Source organism: Syngnathus scovelli, chromosome 12, assembly GCF_024217435.2.
Source record: "Syngnathus scovelli strain Florida chromosome 12, RoL_Ssco_1.2, whole genome shotgun sequence".
Taxonomy (NCBI): Eukaryota; Metazoa; Chordata; class Actinopteri; order Syngnathiformes; family Syngnathidae; genus Syngnathus; species Syngnathus scovelli.
Window position 1 is genome coordinate 1,632,419 of NC_090858.1, and position 20,387 is coordinate 1,652,805.

The following is a 20,387-nucleotide window of genomic DNA, read 5'->3' on the forward strand; positions in this document are numbered from 1 at the left end:
ATTTCAGGTGCGGTGGAACCTCCAAAGTCGTAACTGTGGCCATCGTAAAAAATTTATGAACTGGTACGGGCAATGTTTTAACATGGTATGATAGTCATGGAAGTGTCGAGACAAGCTAGCCACCTCATAACGCAACGATATAAAACTAAAATAAACTAAAGGCACTGTAATTATTATTATTGCGTGATTAAAAAAATATATATATTTAAATTTTAAGTGACATATTTTTCACTTTTGGTGTCCCGCAAAAAGTCAGTGAAAAAACTGCAATTAAACAAAATAATGGCGAACTGGTTGGTCTGTTTAGGTGCCCGAGGGAAGCAGCTTTGATCAAACACCAGCTCGGCTAAATCAGAGGAGCAAATTGATTACAGCAACATCCCAAAAAAAAAAAAGCCCAATCAATCAGAAAATCAAACACTGTCAAGTGTTAAGACAATGTTTTCTTTCCTCTGTTTGTGACTGCTAAAAATTGCCTTTTGTTATTTGTCGCAGTAATTGATTCACTTAGAAAAACAACCCGAGAGTCGTCATACATCATCGTTGTTGACGGCCAAGTGACAAAGAGGAATCTGATGCCGCGGCGCTCACATGCTCGGCGTCGCGGCCACCGAAAATACCACGACAGCTGTCAACCTCGCGTCATCGCCAAAAATCTTAACGGCAGCATCTGACAAGAGATTAAGGAGCCCTTAAAATAATTGAAAGCAAAAGTGGGCCATGACTCGAGGTGAGATGGAGGACATCTCTTCTGGACATGCTCATAATGATACCCAGCAATGCAAATAAACATATCTTAAATCTTTGCAAATATGTAAACTTAGAATCGCATATTCAATGCGTAACTATACGAGGAATATCAACTAGTCCACGAGTCCCTATCCACATTTTGAACTCGAGAGCACAAAGGTGGAAAACATCAAGCCCCGATGACATGGAACCATTGTGACATTTCAAGGCGGACTCACAGGAAGCATGTAAGAGACACATGAGTGTATAATGGAAAGCACGCTCAGGAAAGAAGAAAAAAAAAAACTTGGCCTGTTCCAGACTCAGGAAAAGGTACTGTGGAGACGGGGGTCAAACGGAATCATAACAAAAAGGAAAGACAGACAAGGTGTCTTATGTAACTTAGCGCTCGACTGTTTTCCGACACGTTTAGATCATCCGGGCAGCTGTTCCGAATTACGTCGTTGGACACGACACGACATCCTTCCTCGCTGCAAACTCGAGATCAGTGCGGTGTAAATAAATTTTAATTTTGATCATCACTGGGGTGCTTAATTTTAATGGCTTATCCGGAGAGTAATAAATATTTAGCAGCTGCTATTTAATCAAGCGATACACGGTGCTCATTTTAAAGACGAAACTAATCAGGTAATAAGTCGTTACCAAAATGAAACAAATGACAATAACAGGAGTAAGTTAAAAGGAACTTTTAAGTTTGAAATGCCACATTTTATCCTGCTTTTGTATTTAGGCACTCCAACAGAAATGGAACTTCTCTCAATGCCCGAAATCCTCGCACACGAGAACGATTACTGTTAGCATTAGCATAGCATTCATTCTCCAGACACGGCTGGAATGTTATTTTTCTATTGACACTTTTGGCATCTATTTATTCATCAAACAAAATGCATCCGAATCAAAAAAACAGCTTATTATTCAATTAAAACCCGATTAACTGCACCAAATTACTAACAAAGCCTCTAATTAATCAGATTATTTAGTAATGGAGTCCCATCGCTTGTTGTCTAACCATTGTGTTCTTGTGCATGTTTGTGTGTGAGTCTGGGGGTTGTCTGGCCAGACAAGACCCCAAGCTCCCCCTTCCCCGCCCGCTTCCTCCCCCTTGCGTCAACAGAGCAACAGATTGACCCCGTGAGGCCCCCGGAGCCTCACGGCTGACCCCTGGCTGAAATTTGAGCCTTTAGCTTTCCACTCGGAGGTGAAAGCAGACATAAACACAGCCAACGTACCAAACACGGAGGAAGACACCTGCAGCACAAGGAACTTTGCTGGCATCAGGATCTGCTGTATCCATCACGTGGGATTGTGGTTACGTCGGGTGTGTAACAATCTGCTACCTTACGACAAATATAAAGAGAAAACTGGCCAAAAACCAATTTGCCATTTCCTCAATCAACCCAACTGTCAAAGTGACACACTAGTTCCAGCGTGACTTCACATGAAAGAACGGGCGAGAGCAACAAGTCATTTGACATTTTAAAAAGAAAGGAATGGGTGCAGCAGTCAACCACAATACATCCTCTTGGGAATTATACAATTGTTTAAGGTTTACAAACATAAAAAATATCAACCTCCACAACGTATCCCTCTAGTTATGGTAATAAGAGGGCCACCTGTATTAGCAGTCAAGAAAATAAATGTCGTACTAGCATTAGCATCTATGCTATTGTTGGCATGTCAGCCTTCCAATCAAAAGACCCTCAGGTTGAATCCCCTTTGGTATGAATTTCTCGGTTTACATTTGGCCAAGGATACTTTTGTTTGGGTTTCTACTGTTCTGGAATCCACCAAATATGTTCTGTTTGGATTCAAAGCTCTGATAAGCACCTCCTGTGTGGAGTTTGCATGTTCTAACCGTGCTTGTGTAAGTTTTCTCGGGTTACAAGCCAGTACTTTTCCACCATATCTAATTGAGCTTTCATCACACTGTAGTCGACTACAAAATATATGCGATACATTCATTTGCATGAGATTACGTTTAACAAATGCACGTTTCCGCCGCGATGACTGTTTTATATACGAGTAAATTGCACCTGTAGGGGGAGCCACAGAGCAAGTATTACTCTAGCATGTGCTATCTATCAGGGAGCTGGAATAGGCTGGGGTAAAGTAAAGATGGCGGCAATAGCTGAAGGTTAGGCTGGCGCATTCATTAGACGAACAGACTGCGCCACGTGGACGTAAACAGATACACATGATTAATGCGCTCATGTATGGAAGCGTGCTCGTTTCCTCTTCGCAGTTCATTAAGAAGAGCGGAGCCTATCTCACTGCGTTGCTTCCGTTCTTCACTTGGGCATTGACCATGGCTTCAGATATTCAATGAGCTCAATCTAAGATTTATTAGCCTTTTGAAGCAAATGAAATATAAAGCTAAAGATTAGTTTCCTATCAAACACGCTATTGATGACAGGCAAAAAAATCAAATGAAAAGTGTTTCCCGATGTAAAATGTATGCAGAGGAGGAAAGGGAGTCTTATCTTTGCAGCAATAAGGATAAAGGCTCTTTTAACAGGATTTGGCCTGACCCACTGCGTTATAGCTGGAAGCTGATGCAGCAGTGGATCATTTTTCCTCTCCAAATCTCTTTTGGCATGGTCAGGAGTGCCACAGTGTGTGAGTGCATGTGTGTGTGTGTGTGTGAGTGTGTCATGGCGGGGAGGGGTTAGGCCGCCAGCCGAGGAGAGAGCATTGTGGTCCAATCTCGAGCGTTTTTTAATGGTGAGACTCTGACAACACAAGGCCGGCCGGGTCTTCCCTCACTGCTCAGCTGAGCAATCAGGTCACCTCGTCTTGACAGACAGTAACACACACTCGCGCACGCACACACACACAAGCATGCACCAAGACGTAAACATGCACAAGTACATGCAGCCCGCAGCTGTTGCCAGTGATGTCAGTCCCGATTTGGCCAAAATGGTCTTTTGTTTTGCGAGCGACAACACAAGACGGCGGCGGAAGATGCTTCGTATTGTCGCTCTCGCCCCTAAAATTGTTTGATTATCGCTTGCTTCTTGGTTTGGGGTATTAAAAAAAATAGCATCAGGCTCCGTATTGCCCGGGCAGCTTCTTTTTCAACTGACTGATCAAAGGTGAGATGTTTCTGCAAAGGATTACGTCACCATTCCGTTCAAACAGCCTTTGTGTTGTGGTTCTTGGCAACAGTTGAAAGGCCTTAAACAACTCAAAGTTTCAAGTGTCACAAACGACGAGTTTTCCCACTACTAAGAGATCCTCCGTTTGCTTCGTTCAGTGCGTGAGAAGATACACCTCCGTATATTTCCGTCATTTCCTACAGGATAAAGCGTTTTCTAAATCCGAAGAATCACATTTCCGCGGGATTTACTCCGACGAAAACTAACGTCCACAGAAGACAGTCTGGTGAAGAAGGCAAAAGCACTCTGGCAAAGCTCAGTTCTCATTTTCACTCGTCTTGTTCTGCCGTGCGTGTGTGTTCTCCTGTCAAAGGCCGAGCCAACTGCAAATCTTGGACCGACCCCATCGAGGAAATGAGAAGTTGCGCTGGTGCCCGGGAAGTGTTCATCCTCCCGCGCTTTCTGCCTATCACGTCTTACGCGTGTGTGTGTTTTTGTCCCGTGCGTGCTCTCAGGAACACAGCTGACATGCGATACAAAGCCGACACGACGCACTTCGGGCCTATTACGCCGCTCGTAAATAATTCCGCTTCTCTTGACATGTCACGCTGCGGCTGGTTATGCTCCGGAGTTGATTGGGTTTGTTCTGATTACGGGCCAGTTGGTTACAATGAGGGGCTAAACGGCCCCCGTGCTCCCTTTTGTCAGGCGGGCGAACGTTCGCGAGAGATGCAAAATGTCATCATCAAGGCGCATCGGCCAAGGCGCTGATGTAATCTGTTAACAGCTATTAGCGTGCGGAAGACCGATTACAATACCGTTTTTTTTTTTTTTGCCTTGTATCGGCGTCGCGCTCCACGCCTGATGCACAGCTCGAGTTTGTTGCCTGAGAAGAGTTTATCTGAAAGCTTTCCTTCTGCTAAGCCTCATGAAATATTCACCTGATAAAGTCGTGTTTTATTTCCCCCGAAGGAGAAAACGCTGCCCCCTCGGGTTCCTAGTAAACATAGCCGCCAGTTCTCGCAGGTTAATTGTAAGAAATAGCAATTTTTCTGATCATAGAAAACCGGAGGAAAACTACTGGATGTCATATTAATACTAAAATGCAGCTTCTGCTGCGCTTTTGGCTTGAGGAAGGAAAATTCATTCAGAAAATAATAATGCAGCTTATTCCCGTGAAAGCGAGTCAGTACGTAAATTGTTTGGAGAATATGTTCATTGTTTAATTTACCGTGGGTCAGGGATGGACAACTGGGGGCCGATTAGAAGCCCCTTGATTAATTTTCATCCCATATTTTTCTAAACGTTGTATTTTTAAACCCCATAAATCTTGAAAACAAAAGCTAATATATTGACTGTTTTCTTGAAAGAATTTATGAAAATAATCCTGTAACAAAATGAATAAAATGCTAGATTTTAAAAATAAATATTGAAAATAAAATGCTGATATTTTCCAGCTCACTCGTGACACTTGAACGAGCGCTACACAAAATTACAAAATGTGTTGGACACATCACCCAACCAACATACATGATGCTGCAAGTCAGCAAAATTTACTTCCTAGGTGTAATTTCACACTTGATTGGTGGGCGGGACATACAATAAATACAAAAGTCAATTACCCATGATACATCCCTTTTTAATTCTATTAATTAGGACCGCTAGTTTGCCTCAACAGACGACCAAACGAAAAGCAGAATAATAACATGGTGCGCGGGGCTTATCGGGCAGTAGCGCGGCATCTGATCGGAGGGTCAGATTTGCACACCCCGCCGAGATATTTTTAAAGAGCGACGCGATAGGCCTGTTTAGAGAAGCAATTTCTCCAGGCAGAACAAAAGGGCAGAGTTCACACAGAAGAGAAAAGCTGGCATCCAAATATGTGAGCGGAAAATGAGTGCTGTGAAGTCAAAATCATTGTGTGGGATTTTAAAGACTGCAGATTTAATGTCCATCTGATGGGCCCAAAAAAAAAAAAAAAAAAAAAAAGAGCTCAGGATTAATCCTCTTAGTTGTTTGTTTGGTAATCTGATTTTGTCTGATTTCTCAGGGCTGCCGTCTGAGGTTACGGTTAGCGATGCTGCCTCTGGACGCGTTGTGGCGATTTTCACCTCCAACACCCTCCCTCCCAAAGTCCTTCCCTCCCTCCGGCGTGTTATTCTGCACATATTAGCAACGTATCAGCCGACTAAATCGCCCAATCAAGAAGATACTGTATGTCTGCCTGTGAAATCATTCCCCCCACTGTGTCAGAGCGGCGCACTCTGCTCCAAATAAATGACCTACTTTGCACATTAACACACATTTACATGCAGGGCGAGATCAGGGACGGACGGCTTCGTCGTTTATGAACCCATCTGGCTTTAAAGTGCAATATGCGGCTCCAGTCCAATTCTTAGAAAACATCAGCCTCTTCTTACCACGCAGGGCAAATTGAACGGCAGGGGCATCGCAGCGGAATTAAAATGAGGTAATTTCCCTTTAGAAGGATGAACGTGCTGTTTGGACGGTTGTATGGTGGCGCTTTGGAGGCACGCTGGGTGCGGACCCATCTTCAACAAACGATATAATTCCATTTGGAAGGGATGATTTGGACTCTGGACAGCGACAGCGTTTGCATCTGATGTCTTATTCTGCTTTCTGGAGATGCTAAATATTCAGTAGGCACAACGAGGAGGTTGATACGAACCATCTGAAATGGTACCGATAATCGTCCCTATGATTACTTTGGTAATAATCGAAATCCTGATGATTCAAACAATTTTTGGGTACATCACAGGAAAATGTGCAGACGCAAAAAAATATAGTATATATACGTATTAGGTGAAATTAAACTATTTATGTTCCATTTAAGTCAAACAAAATGTTCCAAAATTAGCTATTTTATTTGACAAGAATCGTTTTTTTTTACGATTACACCATTTTTTTTTAAATCATGGAGTGTAATAATCAAGCCTGAATATTTTGCCTGTGTTACATTTTGACAAGTCTGAGAATAATAGCAATAATAACCTAGCGTATTTCAGGAAGCCCAAGCTAGCTAACACTAAGCTAGCTAAATATGACTTCATAACAGGGAGACAACGTGTAACTCGCCTAACAATTATTTTACGTCATCGACTTGCAACATGGAAGCGATGTTTCCCGATGGCTCTGTACGCACGACTCTGTCGAAAAGGTGCCATTAGACAAACCTCTGTCCCAAGTTGCCGTGAGGGCACCTAAGCATTGTTGAAACGCACAAGCAGGCAAAATACATAATGAGCAACATGGCTCTAATTAAAAGAAAGCACGTATCAGCATCGCAGGTTTTTGGCCCTGCGAACTTGGCGGGGAGTCGAGACTCTTAACGGGTCGACACGGTGCACGCAATGAAACACAACGGTGCAGAAAAATGTCAACAAGGCTTTGGACACGCGTCATATTGACTTGGAGGAACGCTCGAGCGCACAGCCACACGCGACTTGACGTGGATGAATGTGGAAGTGCTTTCTCTTTTCCCGACCATCACACACACACACACACGCGCGCGCGCGCTAGCTAGATTGCAATCCATGATTGCTCATGGAGCATGATAAGAAAATGTCGTAGATGCGTAATCTGATATGCATGACTTGAGGTTCCTTTTTTCCTCTTGGAAATCGCAGGTTGCATCCATAATTTACAGAGGCCTCAGTCTGTTTTCCTCCCTTTTTTTCCACTCTGCCCCTCCCCTCCCCTCCACTCCCCTCTTCCTCACCCCGCATCTCACTCCTGGCAATCTGGCTTTTGCAGCTCAGCTCATTAGCATATTGCACAATGTGCAGATGCCACCAAAAATTATTCACCTTGCAGCGTTTTTGATGCTGTTGCACACAAACACAAATTACTCTGTCAACAATTTTGCCCAAAATAAGGTAGGGGGGGCAAAAAGTCTCAAATTTGGTCTTGGCTGTGTACTTTTATATCCTTTTCCTTTTGGGCCAAACTGTTTTCCACTTGTGAGGGAAACTGTAAAAACCACGCTGCATCGAAGGCATCATGAGCAACGCTAACCAATGTCAAATATATTGATTTTTTTCAGCAAGGAGACTTTTTTTTATTCAATAGGAGGCTGAGGGCAGCAACAAAATGGAGTGAAGGTATAATAACAAGATAAAGTAACATTAGCCTGTGCGTTCATTTTTAGCAATCCGTATAATTGGTGTGCTACATTCCATGAGTAAAGCATACACGTTTTACGGACTGCAGCGGCAGCAAAGTAGAGACTATTCGACTATAATACTTAAGTTAAAATAAGATGATAAACTTGCATTAGCATTTATATTTTGTTTGTTCCGCTCCGTAGTAAGACAAATTTAATGGGGGTGGAGACAGAGGGCAGCTGCAGTAAGGTGGAAGTTTATTTAAGGCCCAGGAACAGCTAACGTTAGCATGAACGTGCGAGTACTTATTCTTAGAGCACTCCTCGATACTGAGTACCGATACTTCAAGTACTTTTGATGTATTCAAAATCATTTAACACAATCGCCAAAATATTTTGAATAAAGACCTTTCTTATGCTGATGATTTGCCGCTGTGCAGTACAGCGCCAACTACTGCAGAGGACGACTTAGTTTACATAATTTTTTTTGCCTTAGCTAATATCAGCGGCTTCCGCGAGTACCCGATACCTCATCGTTTGCAATTGGTTTAAACGGATTTTTTCCATACCGTCTTTTTTCTACATTTAAAAGGAAAGACAAAAGGATATATTTCTGCTGTTGCCAAGGCACGGCAACAGGCTAAGATAAATTTAGCATGTATTCATTGCTGTCATTTTACAATGTGTATATGTGAAAAGCAGACAATGTTAATATGAGAGGAATCTAAGGGCCGCTGCAGCAAAGTGGAGACTGTTGGGGACTAATACTGCAGTTTATCGAGCTAAGGAAAAGCAACAGGTTAAGGTAGCGTCGTGTGTTGATGTTTAATCATAACTAGCGATCATTATGGAATCAGTTTCCTTCCATTCAACACTCTTGTTCACATTCTTTACAAGCAAGCAGGCGCTAATATTGTCTGCGTTCTTCACTCCAAGGACAAAGTGCGTGAGCGTGAAGCATCATTCAAAGCGTGCACGTCTTTTTCCGGCTGGCAAAACTCCAGCGCTCTATTTCCCGAGCCCAAACGGGTAGGTGCGAAATCGCCACGCTTACCAGTGGAGGAGGGCGATCCCGCGTTTCACTTTGACCAAATGGGCGCCTTAATCCTCATCGATCACAGGCCCGCTTCTGAAACGAGACGAAAGGGAAAGGAGCTTGTGAGAAAACACAATATGCTTTTGGGTGATAGGCAAACACGACCGGAGGTGGTGTCGTTTATCGAGATGTAATAAAGCGCCCCTGTCGCTCCTCTGACAGATTGGAGGCGCGTAACAAGGGCTGACAACGTGCACGTCTAATCCCTGACAAATATCGCACTTAAAACACTTGAAACGACAAACGCCGGTTGATTTCCTTCTCTCTCTGGTGTCGTGCAGTTGCCAAAGCAGCTGTCAGTTAAGTCTGCAGGCTTTCATCATTCCTGCTAGATGAGCGGAACAACTTCTTCTGTCTTTATTGTTAATATCTTGTCAGTCTGCACGGTCCTGCGAGGACCATTTAAATAGTGTATCTTCACAGGCTTGAGTTTGCCCCGCATTTAATTACACTTAACAGCTAAATACGCCTCCGCGCTTTATTCACCCTCTCAACTAATGCTCGAGTCCAATTTAATTAGTCATATGCCTTTTAATTAACTAAATATGATCTGATACCGTAATTTCACACTGGCGTACGGGATATAGACGGGCCAGTGGAGTGCTCAGATGAGCACTGTGCAATTGTGTTGGCATTTAGGTGTGTTGTCTGTGTTTACACACTTCGTATTGGCCACTGAACCGTCACTAAGACCGCATTGCTGTTTGGGCTCATTCCATTATTGTTAGTGCGGGATAAAGATGTTCATTAAGGACAATCGTACAGTGAGCGGTGAGAAATACTGTGAGGAAATGATCATTCACAAAGACGCTGCTGATTCTTTCTCTCGACTAGCCTGCTGTCTAAAGAAGGGTGAGAGTTGAGTGGCCTTTTTGTCTATTATATGAATGAGCGAGTGAGATCGAGATAAGTCGTTTTAAAACTTTCCAAATGTGATGGGTAAATTGTACGGCGCAATTGGGGGGGGGGGGGAGGGGGGGGAAATCCCCATTGGGTACAGTTGTTAAGTGCTGTATTTATACGGACCTTTGCAACCTTGAAAGCGTTACATTAAAAATGAAAGCATTATAGCTGCAATGGATTTTATTTTATTTTTTTACAAGCATGAATGGTTGGAATTCTAGTCAAATTAATTACGACTCAATGCTTTAGCAACCTCCAATGCCTCTCATCAAGTGAGCACAGTTTGCAATAATTACAATGCAAACAACACTTGATGCTTACACAAACACACACACACACACACACACACACACACACACACACTCAAGCCGCTGCTGGCATTTCCTTAACAGTCGCACCTGCTCATTTGTCTTTGCTGTTGTGTTTGTTTACACAGCTATACATTTTATATACGTGCTCATTAGGGTCAAGGCTAACTAGAGTCTATCCCAGTTGACTTTGGGGCAATAGGCATGCTAGTTGCTCGTCTTGAGCTAGTCATCAGCCAATAGCAAGGCACGTATAGACAAACAACAATTCACACTCAGTTCTGCTCGTCTTCAGCGTAGCACCACATTTATGGTTAGCTTGAACCTTTTGGGACATTTGTTTTACATGCGAGTTTTACAGTAAACATGAACTGCGGGTAAAGAATAAACAGCTTGAAGCAAGCACGCTGTGTCTCTTATTTGGAGAACTGTGCGAGTGAGTTTTTTCCTTAAAATAATATTGACTGTCATGTAAAGTTGGGTACAAAAGCCAGGCGGTTGTTTATTAATTCCCACTAATAAAACACGAGAGCGGCGTGGTGCGTTTTTCGTCCGCTGACGACGAGGGAACGAGGCGACCGAGATCTTTTGCCACCTGCAGACACCATCACAGAGGCCACAAATGGAAGCATTGATGTGCTTAGTTGTTTATTTACACCCAGGAAGAAGTAGAAGAAGAAACTAATTCCCCTGTCTCGGCTTTGTTCCAGCATCACGCGACACAACAGGCCACACACACACACACACACACACACATATATTAATCTCCACTGGGCGTCATCACAGATGCCATTAAACGTAGCAGAAGGCGAGAGACGTGCAAGAAAACGAGAGGCTGCCGTCTCAATAATTTATTCCAAGGCTCATCTTGTCTCACACCACGGGGGGATTTCTGCTTTCAATTTGCGCCGCGTTTTTCTTTCCTCGCCGTATTCAAACGGAGGCAGCGGATTTGTTGTGATTGGCACGCGGAAGGTCAGCGTTAGTGAGCTAGCGTTGACGTCGTCCTCGGCGGGCTGCCGCGCGGCTCTATTAGCACGCTAGGATGGCGTTGCATGCGTGCGTGTGTTTATCTGTATTGGGGGTAGTCTTTGTTTACTCGAGTGTGCGCCGGGCTGACGCTGGAGAACAGGTCTACGGAGCGTAGAGACAGCCGTGTGTGTCGGAGCTTATTAGGCGTCTTTCCAAGGACACGGGAGGCATCAGACATTACAGAGGACGCACAAAAAGAAAGGGGGGTGGGGGGGGGGACACGATTGCTAATCATAACGTGAAGACATTAGGAGTGCAGAAGGTTGACGAGGAATACAAAATGAGCAGAAGAAGGGATGTGGATGGAGTTAGGGATGAAGTCACGGCTGACGTATGCACGTCCTCGCGCTGCGTGTCACAGAGGACAATCACAGTGCATTGGACACATTGCAAAACTCCTCAAGGATAAAAAACAAAGGAAAAACATCCTTTTTGTTTTTGAAGACATTTTCTGGGGTAACGTTTGTTATTTTAAAATCAAAGGGGAAGAACTAGCGGTTAGCACAGTGGTGGCTCTGACCTCAACGACTTATGTTTTGTTATGAGTGATATTGGAGACGTGCTGGGGTGGAGCGCAACTTGTCTTCATGTCTTCCATGATGTCACTTCATTAGACAGCAAATTAGTTGTAATTTTACCTTGATTGCTTCAAGATATCCCTCATCCCCTGGATTCATAGATGACGCAACGCGGAAGTACAGCGGATGTATACAGAGTCAAAGTATTAAAGAAAACGGAACGTATCCAGCGCTAATGTTTGCGTCAAACGTGTCAAAAACTCCGGAGGGGCCGAGCGGGCTCACCCAAACAAAGTGAGAGTTCGAAGCGAAGCAAGAGCGAGTGCCCGGTGGTGACGGCTGTTTGGTCCAATTCTGGCGTGAATGAATGGCCTGGCCTCCCTAGCAAGTTCAACAAGTTCTGGTGAAATGACAGGCAAACAGACAGTCAGGCGGCGGGCCAAGCGCAGACGTTCGGCTGCTGTCCACGTGCCAGTTCAAACCAAGAATGAAGAAAAAGAACTTGTGGTGTGAAGAGAGAGAAAGTTGGGAAGGCAAATTTTGCTTCCATTCTATCTCCATATCGAAAGCATTGTTACCGCCCCAATCAGAATACTTCACTAATTAATTCATAAGTAAATAAGTGTTTTAACAAAACAAAACAAAATCATGAATCCAAAATAATGGAGCGTGACGGCATTAACGGAGGAGCTCACAACTTCTACATTGCGTCGCCTTGGATCCTGATTGATTACACAGGCCAGAAAGCCTTGGCGGAGGTCCGCGCTCTCGTTATCCTCCGCAATGTCCTCGGCAAGGAGCGCGGCGCCGGCAGCCCTTTGCACCCGTGCGCATCGAGGGGGAAACTTAGCACCAGCGTGACTCAGCATGAAGGAATGCGTCGATGGTTATGTCTCCCTCCCCCCCTACCTCCCTCCTGATGTGGGCAGGTCTCTTCTCACTCAGTAATTATCGAGGTTATTTTCTCCAGAAGGCCAAATCCCTGTTTATGGGCAAGAGCGTGTGTCACTGGGCCTGGGCTGCGGACAGGCTTCGGCGGCTTTGCGGTTGCCAGATCGCACCGTTGACCCGCTTTCAAAACATTTTGGGTTCTCCGCGTGGTCTCTCTTGCAAAACCCATTCGACAGAACGGCGAGGAGAAAAGTTAATATTCAAGCAAACCGTAAAATACGTGCCCTTAAATAAACAGAACACGGGCTGGATTGGGACGTGCCGTTTATTTATCGCGGATATTTATCGAGGATAGAGAGTTCAACTTTTACGGCTTTAGTTCGACAGTGTTGTAAAAACGTTTAATCGTTTTCGACTGTTATTGGTTCAATTCAATCCCTTTACCAGAGCCGACCGGGCCCTCTGGAGAATTGCAACCTGGGCTTGCTGAGCACATTTCCTTCTGGCAAGCGTCGCACCAGGAAGAGCAACTACGAAGGGTCAATGGTTAACAAGGCGTTTAAAAAAAATAAAAAGCAGACGAAGAAAAAGCTAAGCAACAAGCTAGCTATTGTAGCTGTTAATGAGAGGCAAACAGAAGGCAACTGTGTCTAGTGAACGGCATACAGAGGAGGCTTGTCCTCGTGTTACAGCGCAAACAAAAGCCCGCAGCCAACTTGACTTGAGCTCTTAAGTAAATTTGCATGTAACAAACTGTTGGTCGGGGTCAGCGGTGCAAACATTACACACACACGCGCACGCACACACACCAAAAAATGGCTTGCTTCCTTCATAAAGGGGCTACTTCCTCTGCGTTTCATCGCACGGGCCGGGCTTTGTTAGTGTGCGGAAATGCCTCCAGAGGGAATGAAAATACTGGCAAGTCCCTGCAGCTCATTCTGGAAAGAGAGTGAGAAAGAGAGAGAGAGAGAGAGGCAGGTCTTGCAGCTGCAAGATGTGACACACACACACACACACACACACACACACACACACACACACACACACACACACACACACACACACACACACACACACACACACACAGATCCGTATGCCAAGTGGCCGTGTAGGTGGAGCGCTCAGGTTACGTACAGAGATAACCGTGTTAACCCAAAGAACATAAACACGGGTGTGGGCTGTCAGGGGAAACCGAGGCTGGCAGCTTCGCAATCTAAAGTTGGACTAATGTTGCCATGGTTGCCACTAAATTACACACGGTGTTACTGCGCTCGTCGCTATCGCTACACACTTTCGGGGAAACACACCCCAGGTTGCCGTGGGCGTGCGTGTGCTCGGGAGATCCCCCTCAAGCAAATGTCACGGAAGGTGAAGAGAATTGGAATCGGAAGTGGATCAAATTATCCATTGTGGCTTGGACGCGTACCAGGCAAAGGCTTTTTTCGGAGTCATCTTATTTCTACCTTGCATGAATGGGCATGATTTTTGGGGATTATCTACTCAGGATGGAGTGCTGTAAGTGAGCTGGTTGGCAGCCTAAATGGGTTGCATTAGAAATAAAAATATCCAACAAATACAAATCTACGCCTGAGGTATCTTTGGCATAAGTAAGCTGACTCCTGAAATGGGCTACTGTCGAAATTGTAGTATCCACCAACTTCATATCTGCAACTTGGGTATTTTTAGCATTGTTAGCTAGCTAGCTAAAATGGGCCGGTGCCAAAAATTGGAAAACAACATACAACTTGTATGCACAACTTGGCTATTTTTCGCATTGGTTAGCAACACAGAAAAACATCTCACCCTTTAGCTACCGTGTCGACGGCACGAGGTAGGAAATGGAGGCTTTTAAAGCAAGTGCAAATTGGTCTTCTAACTGATTTGGATTTTCAGTGAAGGACATTTTCTTTAAAAGCCAACATCCTTAGCTCTTTGGTTTCCAGCATCCGCTCCTCACGCATGCTCTTACTCTTTTGAAACATTCCATTACCTCACACTGTGACCATCTTGGCCACAAGCACATGTTTGCGATCTAGGCGACGGTACTCCAGAAACAGATGATTGCAATCAAACAGTCAATGGCAGGCAGGCAGGCAGACACTTAAGGCAAAAAATGGGAGCGCATAAGACACACGGTAACATTTGGACAGATTGTTCCCAGTACAGCTGGGCTAATCTTTCACTTATTTTATTACTCATAAGCGCACTGCCCAGTTAATTACAACACTGCAAGATGATAAAATAAATGAAACATCCAACCCGGCATGCGAGCTTTTTGATCAATTGTTGCGAGGCCTCCCTCAGCCACCCACGCTGACTCGGAGTTGACCCGGGAAATGTAAAACACAAAGCCTGCCTTTTCCTCAATATTTCATGTCATTTGTACCTCCTCCTGCACTCATCCGCCTACCACTGAGTCGTTTTGCTTTGTTTGACGCATTGCGAAAGGAAATCTCTTCTCAATTGCCTTAGCTGGGCAAGAAAATATTGGTAAAGACACCATAGAGGTTTCTATCATATTTCACATCAAAGAAGCTCGGTAAAGGTGACCAAACAGCATCTGACCGGATGATGAAAGCAACAGTGCAGAGCAGCGTTCAAGACAGCTGCTCGAGTTTCTCTCCCTGTCACTGTCACTCACACACACACACAGTCGTAGGCAAACACACACACACACACACACGGCCAGTGACAGCAGGCACCCAGCGATGACATGAGGAGTGTCTCTGGCAGGCGGCACTAAACCGAAATATCTGCTCTGACAGTCGCTCGTCCACATCCACCACGTGCACGCAGCTGTCACTGAACTCGCCACTCCTCTTCCCGACCTTCGCTTTTAGTCTTGCCTTTTAAGCACTACGCTATGGACAGCGTTGGTTTGGCCTGTGAGTAAATTCCTCGTCGTGTCGATATATTTTCAAGACGACTTTGAGGGAGTGGCTCGGGGGAAAAAACCTCAACCACGTCAAATAATGTAAAATTGTTTCTTTGGAGTTATAACCACCAAAACGGAGCTACAAAAAGCACGGCAACAGGTGGAACCACGCATGATCAAGTATAGGTGCCATTTTGAAAGTGGAACTTAACAGCAAGAGGAGGCGAGCCGAGTCAAGCGAGCATGGACGCTCCGGCGCGGCCCATTCTATACAATGGAGCCAAATCGACATTGAAGCTATTGTGCCGATCTGCGCTTGGCTGCCGGCCAGCGAGTAGTGTGTACGCCAAAGTATGAATCATGGCGCATTGGGATGGAGGCCAACTGTTGAGCGTGCAGCCATCCCCCCACTTGACCAGCGTTGGCCTTACGCAGGCTTAGCTCCTTACTGCTTTCATTTGGCCGCTCTTTTGTTGCCACTTTCTTTCTTCTCACGCGAGAATCTGCTTGCTGGCTCGCTCTCTCTTTGCCGTTGCCGCTTTCTGTCTGCTTAGCGCGCTCTCCGTCTCGGCCGCCGCAGCCGTTCTCAATTAGGAGGGTCAGGGAGAATAACTGGGGCTCCGGTATCTGAAGCTCGGAAGATCAGCGGCGGAAAGGAAACCGCTGCTGCGAGGCGCTGGGCCGCAGAGTACTGTGTGTCGTGTGTGTGTGTGTGTGTGTGTGTGTGTGTGTGGTGCGAGTGTGCGCGGCATAAATCTACTCTGCGTCAACAGGTTGTTGGTGACCTCTGACCTCTATATTTAAAGTGACTCGAAGACAGGTAAAACGGCTAACATTGCGACTGGCACGATTCGCCACCGGAATGCAAGGTTTTATTGTGGCTCTTCAAAAAAATTGTTTTTCTAAAATATATATATTTATATACTTTATGCACATAATTCACACCCGCCTCCACAGAGCCTTAGCCGCCTTAATTGCTTTGTTTCGACGGTCCCCTACGAGCAAGTAGAGGGACAACGGGCAGCACTTTGCAAGACGCATTTGCAGGTGTCACCATTTAAAATGAGAAACCGGAGCTGTGTGAAAACTCAAACATGCACACACACGGATGCACAAACATTTCAGACACACTAGTCACTTGTCAATGATCAACCACACCTCGAGGACTTTTGATGCATACAATTTCATTTAGCAGACTGTCAACAAAACCTATCTATGTGTCAAACAGTCACCATATAGCGCCAACTACTGCCGAGGAGGATTTACTCTAGTATCTGCGGCAGCATCCACGAGTACCCGACACCTGAAAATGAGACCCGGTATCAATACTCGCTCCTCCCTATCCATTAGAATGCAGAACATGGATTTGTGATCTGGTCACTCGCCACACGCTCGTCAGAAAACAAGCTCATCGAAAACAATTTGCGGCTTTCGGGAGTGGCGGCCGTCTCAGCGAGGCTCACATCTGTTTGTGGAGTAGGAGGGGGGGGGCGAGCTCTCCTCATTCACGGCGGGAAAGAGCAATCAAGCTCGGCTTCCGTCAAGCCATTGTGACGCCGGCGCTGGCTGCGCACGTGCTTGATAATCTATGCAAATAGGCCACAGATGGACAGGGATGCCTCTAATAGAAGAGCATATGGGCTGCGCTTTTAGAAACAATCATTCCTACGCGGGCTCTCGTGTCTGTCGGCGTTATAAGCGAGCGAGCGAGCGAGCGAGCGAGCTTGTGGAATCGTTCAAACGGGGCCGCCGCGCTTCTTTTGTTTACCGCCTTGAACGGCGCATCGGAAAGGGAGTTCAACGTTCTCGACCGCGACGACCAGCCAGCCACCCTTGATGCGCTCTTGCTCCTGCCGCGGAATCGGAGGAACGTTCCGGACATTATGAGAAGCCATTAATGAGTGTGTGGCGTGGCGTGTTGTGATGCACGGCTGCGTATTGCAGCCATTCATCAAGGGCGCCAGACACTTGACAGGCGGCCGGCCAACAGGTTGTGTAATCGTATAACACAAGCATGTCAGGCCTGCCGCCACTCTGTGTCCCATTCAGGCCTCTAATGTTGTTTTCCTGCGAGTAATTGATGACGCTAGACAGAGTGCCAGTGATGGATGACATCACAGAGGAGCCGCTGCCGCCGCCGCCGCAATGATGCCGGGGCGAGATTCTGATTACGCTGGAACCTCTGAGGTTGAACATGATCCGGTTGATTGGAGATTTCTTTGCATTTGTAAACATTTCTCCCATAGGAAATAATGGAAATTGAAATAATCGGCTTCAGGGTCAAAGTGACATCATCATAATATCGGGATTAACTCTACTGATAATGTTTAAGACTTTAAGACTTCGAGGCAGACTGTGAATCTCATTTCTTTCCTCGTTTGCTTAAAGGGCCATAATATTGAAAGTTGAAATTAATTGAAATGTCATTCATCCGTCCCAGCCTCCAAAAACTACTAGGTAAAAACGAGTGGAACAATTTTGCAAAAACGCGATCCCCTAACCACTTCAATCATTTGAAAGAAAGGCTTTTGCATCCCAATACGAGCCATTTCTGCTTGTGTATTTAATTTTGCTTTTGTATCTATAACCGTGCTGCCTCCAATCCAAGAGTTAAAATACTTGAGTCTCACTTTGCCTGCTGTCCACAAACACTTGCCAAAGAGATGACAAAAGACAAACCACAAGATATGTCATTTAAAAGTGATTTCCATCTATCTTAACAAAAGCAGGCCTTAAACCAAATCACTAGTTTTGTTTAAAATAAAATTCTATCTCAAGGCACTTGTGTGTGTTTTTGTCTATCGCTGATGTTTATTTCCAACATTCAGCTCTTGTGGCTGCTTGTGTCCCCTTTAATTTGCATGCCTTGTGTAAGGATCACATCATAAATAAATAACATTGGCATTCAAAAGTGTGCTGAGTGGAATGAGACAAAACCACAACACTCTTGACTTGAAGGCGACACAAAAAAAAAAAAAAAAAAGTGCTAGCGTGCACTGAAAATGCCTCTCGACGCCGAGGAATGTTCCCACTCCCGTGCAGCAGCATGAGCGGGAGTGGGGAGGGGGGGTAAAAGGTGTCCCCGAGGCAAGAGTTAGACATTGTTCTCCACGGCAAATATCCTCACACAACCTGCTCCACTCTGTCTGTCTCTTAAGCTGGAGAAGAGAATACAATGTTCCCTCTCATCCTCCCACTCGCACCGTTTTCTACCTCAGTGAGGCGGCCAGCTTGTGTTTGTGAGAAAGGCGCTGCGAGACGACGATAACCACAATGACTATCGCAGGGAGGATAAAAATACACCTCCTAGCATCCAAGTCATCTTAGCTGGAGAACCCCGAGGCAGATTTCCTTGAATTTTGTCTAATTCTATCATCGATGCAGATATGTGGACAAGCATTCGTTCACCTGGGGAAAATAAAACATGAGGAGAAACTGATGCAAGAGGATGCAGGCTGCGCCGACTCTCGAGAGGCTTTGATTTCCTCTTCTTCCAAGGTAAACAAAGGCAACACTGGAAAAGCCCGAGACACTTCAAATGACGAAATACGAGCTAAACATGTTTTAATATTTCATTTAAAGTGAATAACATCAAGTAAATTTGGAGCACCAAAGAGAACAGGGTTGTTAACAACCCAGCCAAATATAAATGGTTAAAAAAAAATATATATAAAGAGACGTCACTGAAAATGAATGCTATTACGAAGTGCGATTTGCCAGCTAGCTCGCCTAGCTAGCACAGTTTGCTTACTTATGGCAGCACAGTGGAGATTTGGGACAACAAAATCATACCTGCACCCTCATAGTGACTTAACATTGCATAATTAATTTGAGTCCTGGAGGGACACGGCAACTCAAAATAAGCGCACATATTATCCAGGCCATTAATTAGTATATTCCTAAATATTTATGTTAATGTTCTGAGCTCTTGTTTCTTGTTTGCCAGCGTCATATTAAGCAGCACAACCCTGCCCAGAGGAATTGTGTTTAGCTTGGACGCAGTTCAACTTATCGTCAATGACGTGGTGTTTGGCTCGTTTTCCCCGCAAACAAATTGAGACGAAACACCTGTCCTAAAAATTCACTCAAATGCGTCCATTTCTTTAAGATGCGACCACACAAATGATGAGTTATTTGATGATCATGTTGATTTCTATCATGTCATCCTTGCCACAATGTCACAATGACATCATCCTCGCCGTGTCAGAGTGATTGACAAACACAGCAGAAAGTCACCCTTTGGACCTCTCGAAAGCGTCTACTACTCAACAGCACCTCGACAAGGTTGCGTCCTTGTTTTTCCGAAAGCCCCGCACGTTAAATGGCCGCCCGTGTTGATTTATTTTCGAAAAGCGTCGCATTCTCCCGTAGCGTGCGGCGCAAACACGCCTGCCTCTCCTCGGCGGCCTCACAACGGCCACAGTGTTCGTTCGGCGCGTCAACAGTGGGCGCTAACATTAAAAACACGTCCAATTAAAGCTACGGGGGGAGGTTGCGTCTAAACGGCAACAGTCTGTAACATGTTTACAGCCATGATAGGCCCTTTCTAAACAAATTAATCCTGCTGTGCTCCACATTACTCATCCCGAGCTGGCTGTCTGGACCGATTCTGCTCGATGCTGCGATGTGTTATGACGAGGAAGGTTGATGGGGAAAAAAAAAAAAAAATTGTGAATATAGAGCGACAGCAGCAAAAAAAAAAGTTGTCTCCCCGCACTTTCATAAGCGTGTCACATTCCGTGGGCTGAGTCGCTCCCTCTTCATTGCACCGGGCTTTGTGTGTGTGTGTGCATGTG

The 20,387-nt window shown here is 45.2% G+C and overlaps 1 protein-coding gene across 5 annotated transcripts in view; it reads right to left on the reverse strand.

The window, feature by feature from the left end:
• The window catches only part of zmiz1a (zinc finger, MIZ-type containing 1a), a 108,792-nt gene that overhangs the window by 39,726 nt on the left and 48,679 nt on the right, over positions 1 to 20,387 (reverse strand). For all 5 annotated transcript variants that reach the window (XM_049736633.2, XM_049736634.1, XM_049736635.1 and 2 more), the window contains one exon: positions 9,023 to 9,097. The gene's annotated coding sequence lies outside the window, so the exon portion shown is untranslated. The remainder of the gene's footprint in view (positions 1 to 9,022; positions 9,098 to 20,387) is intronic.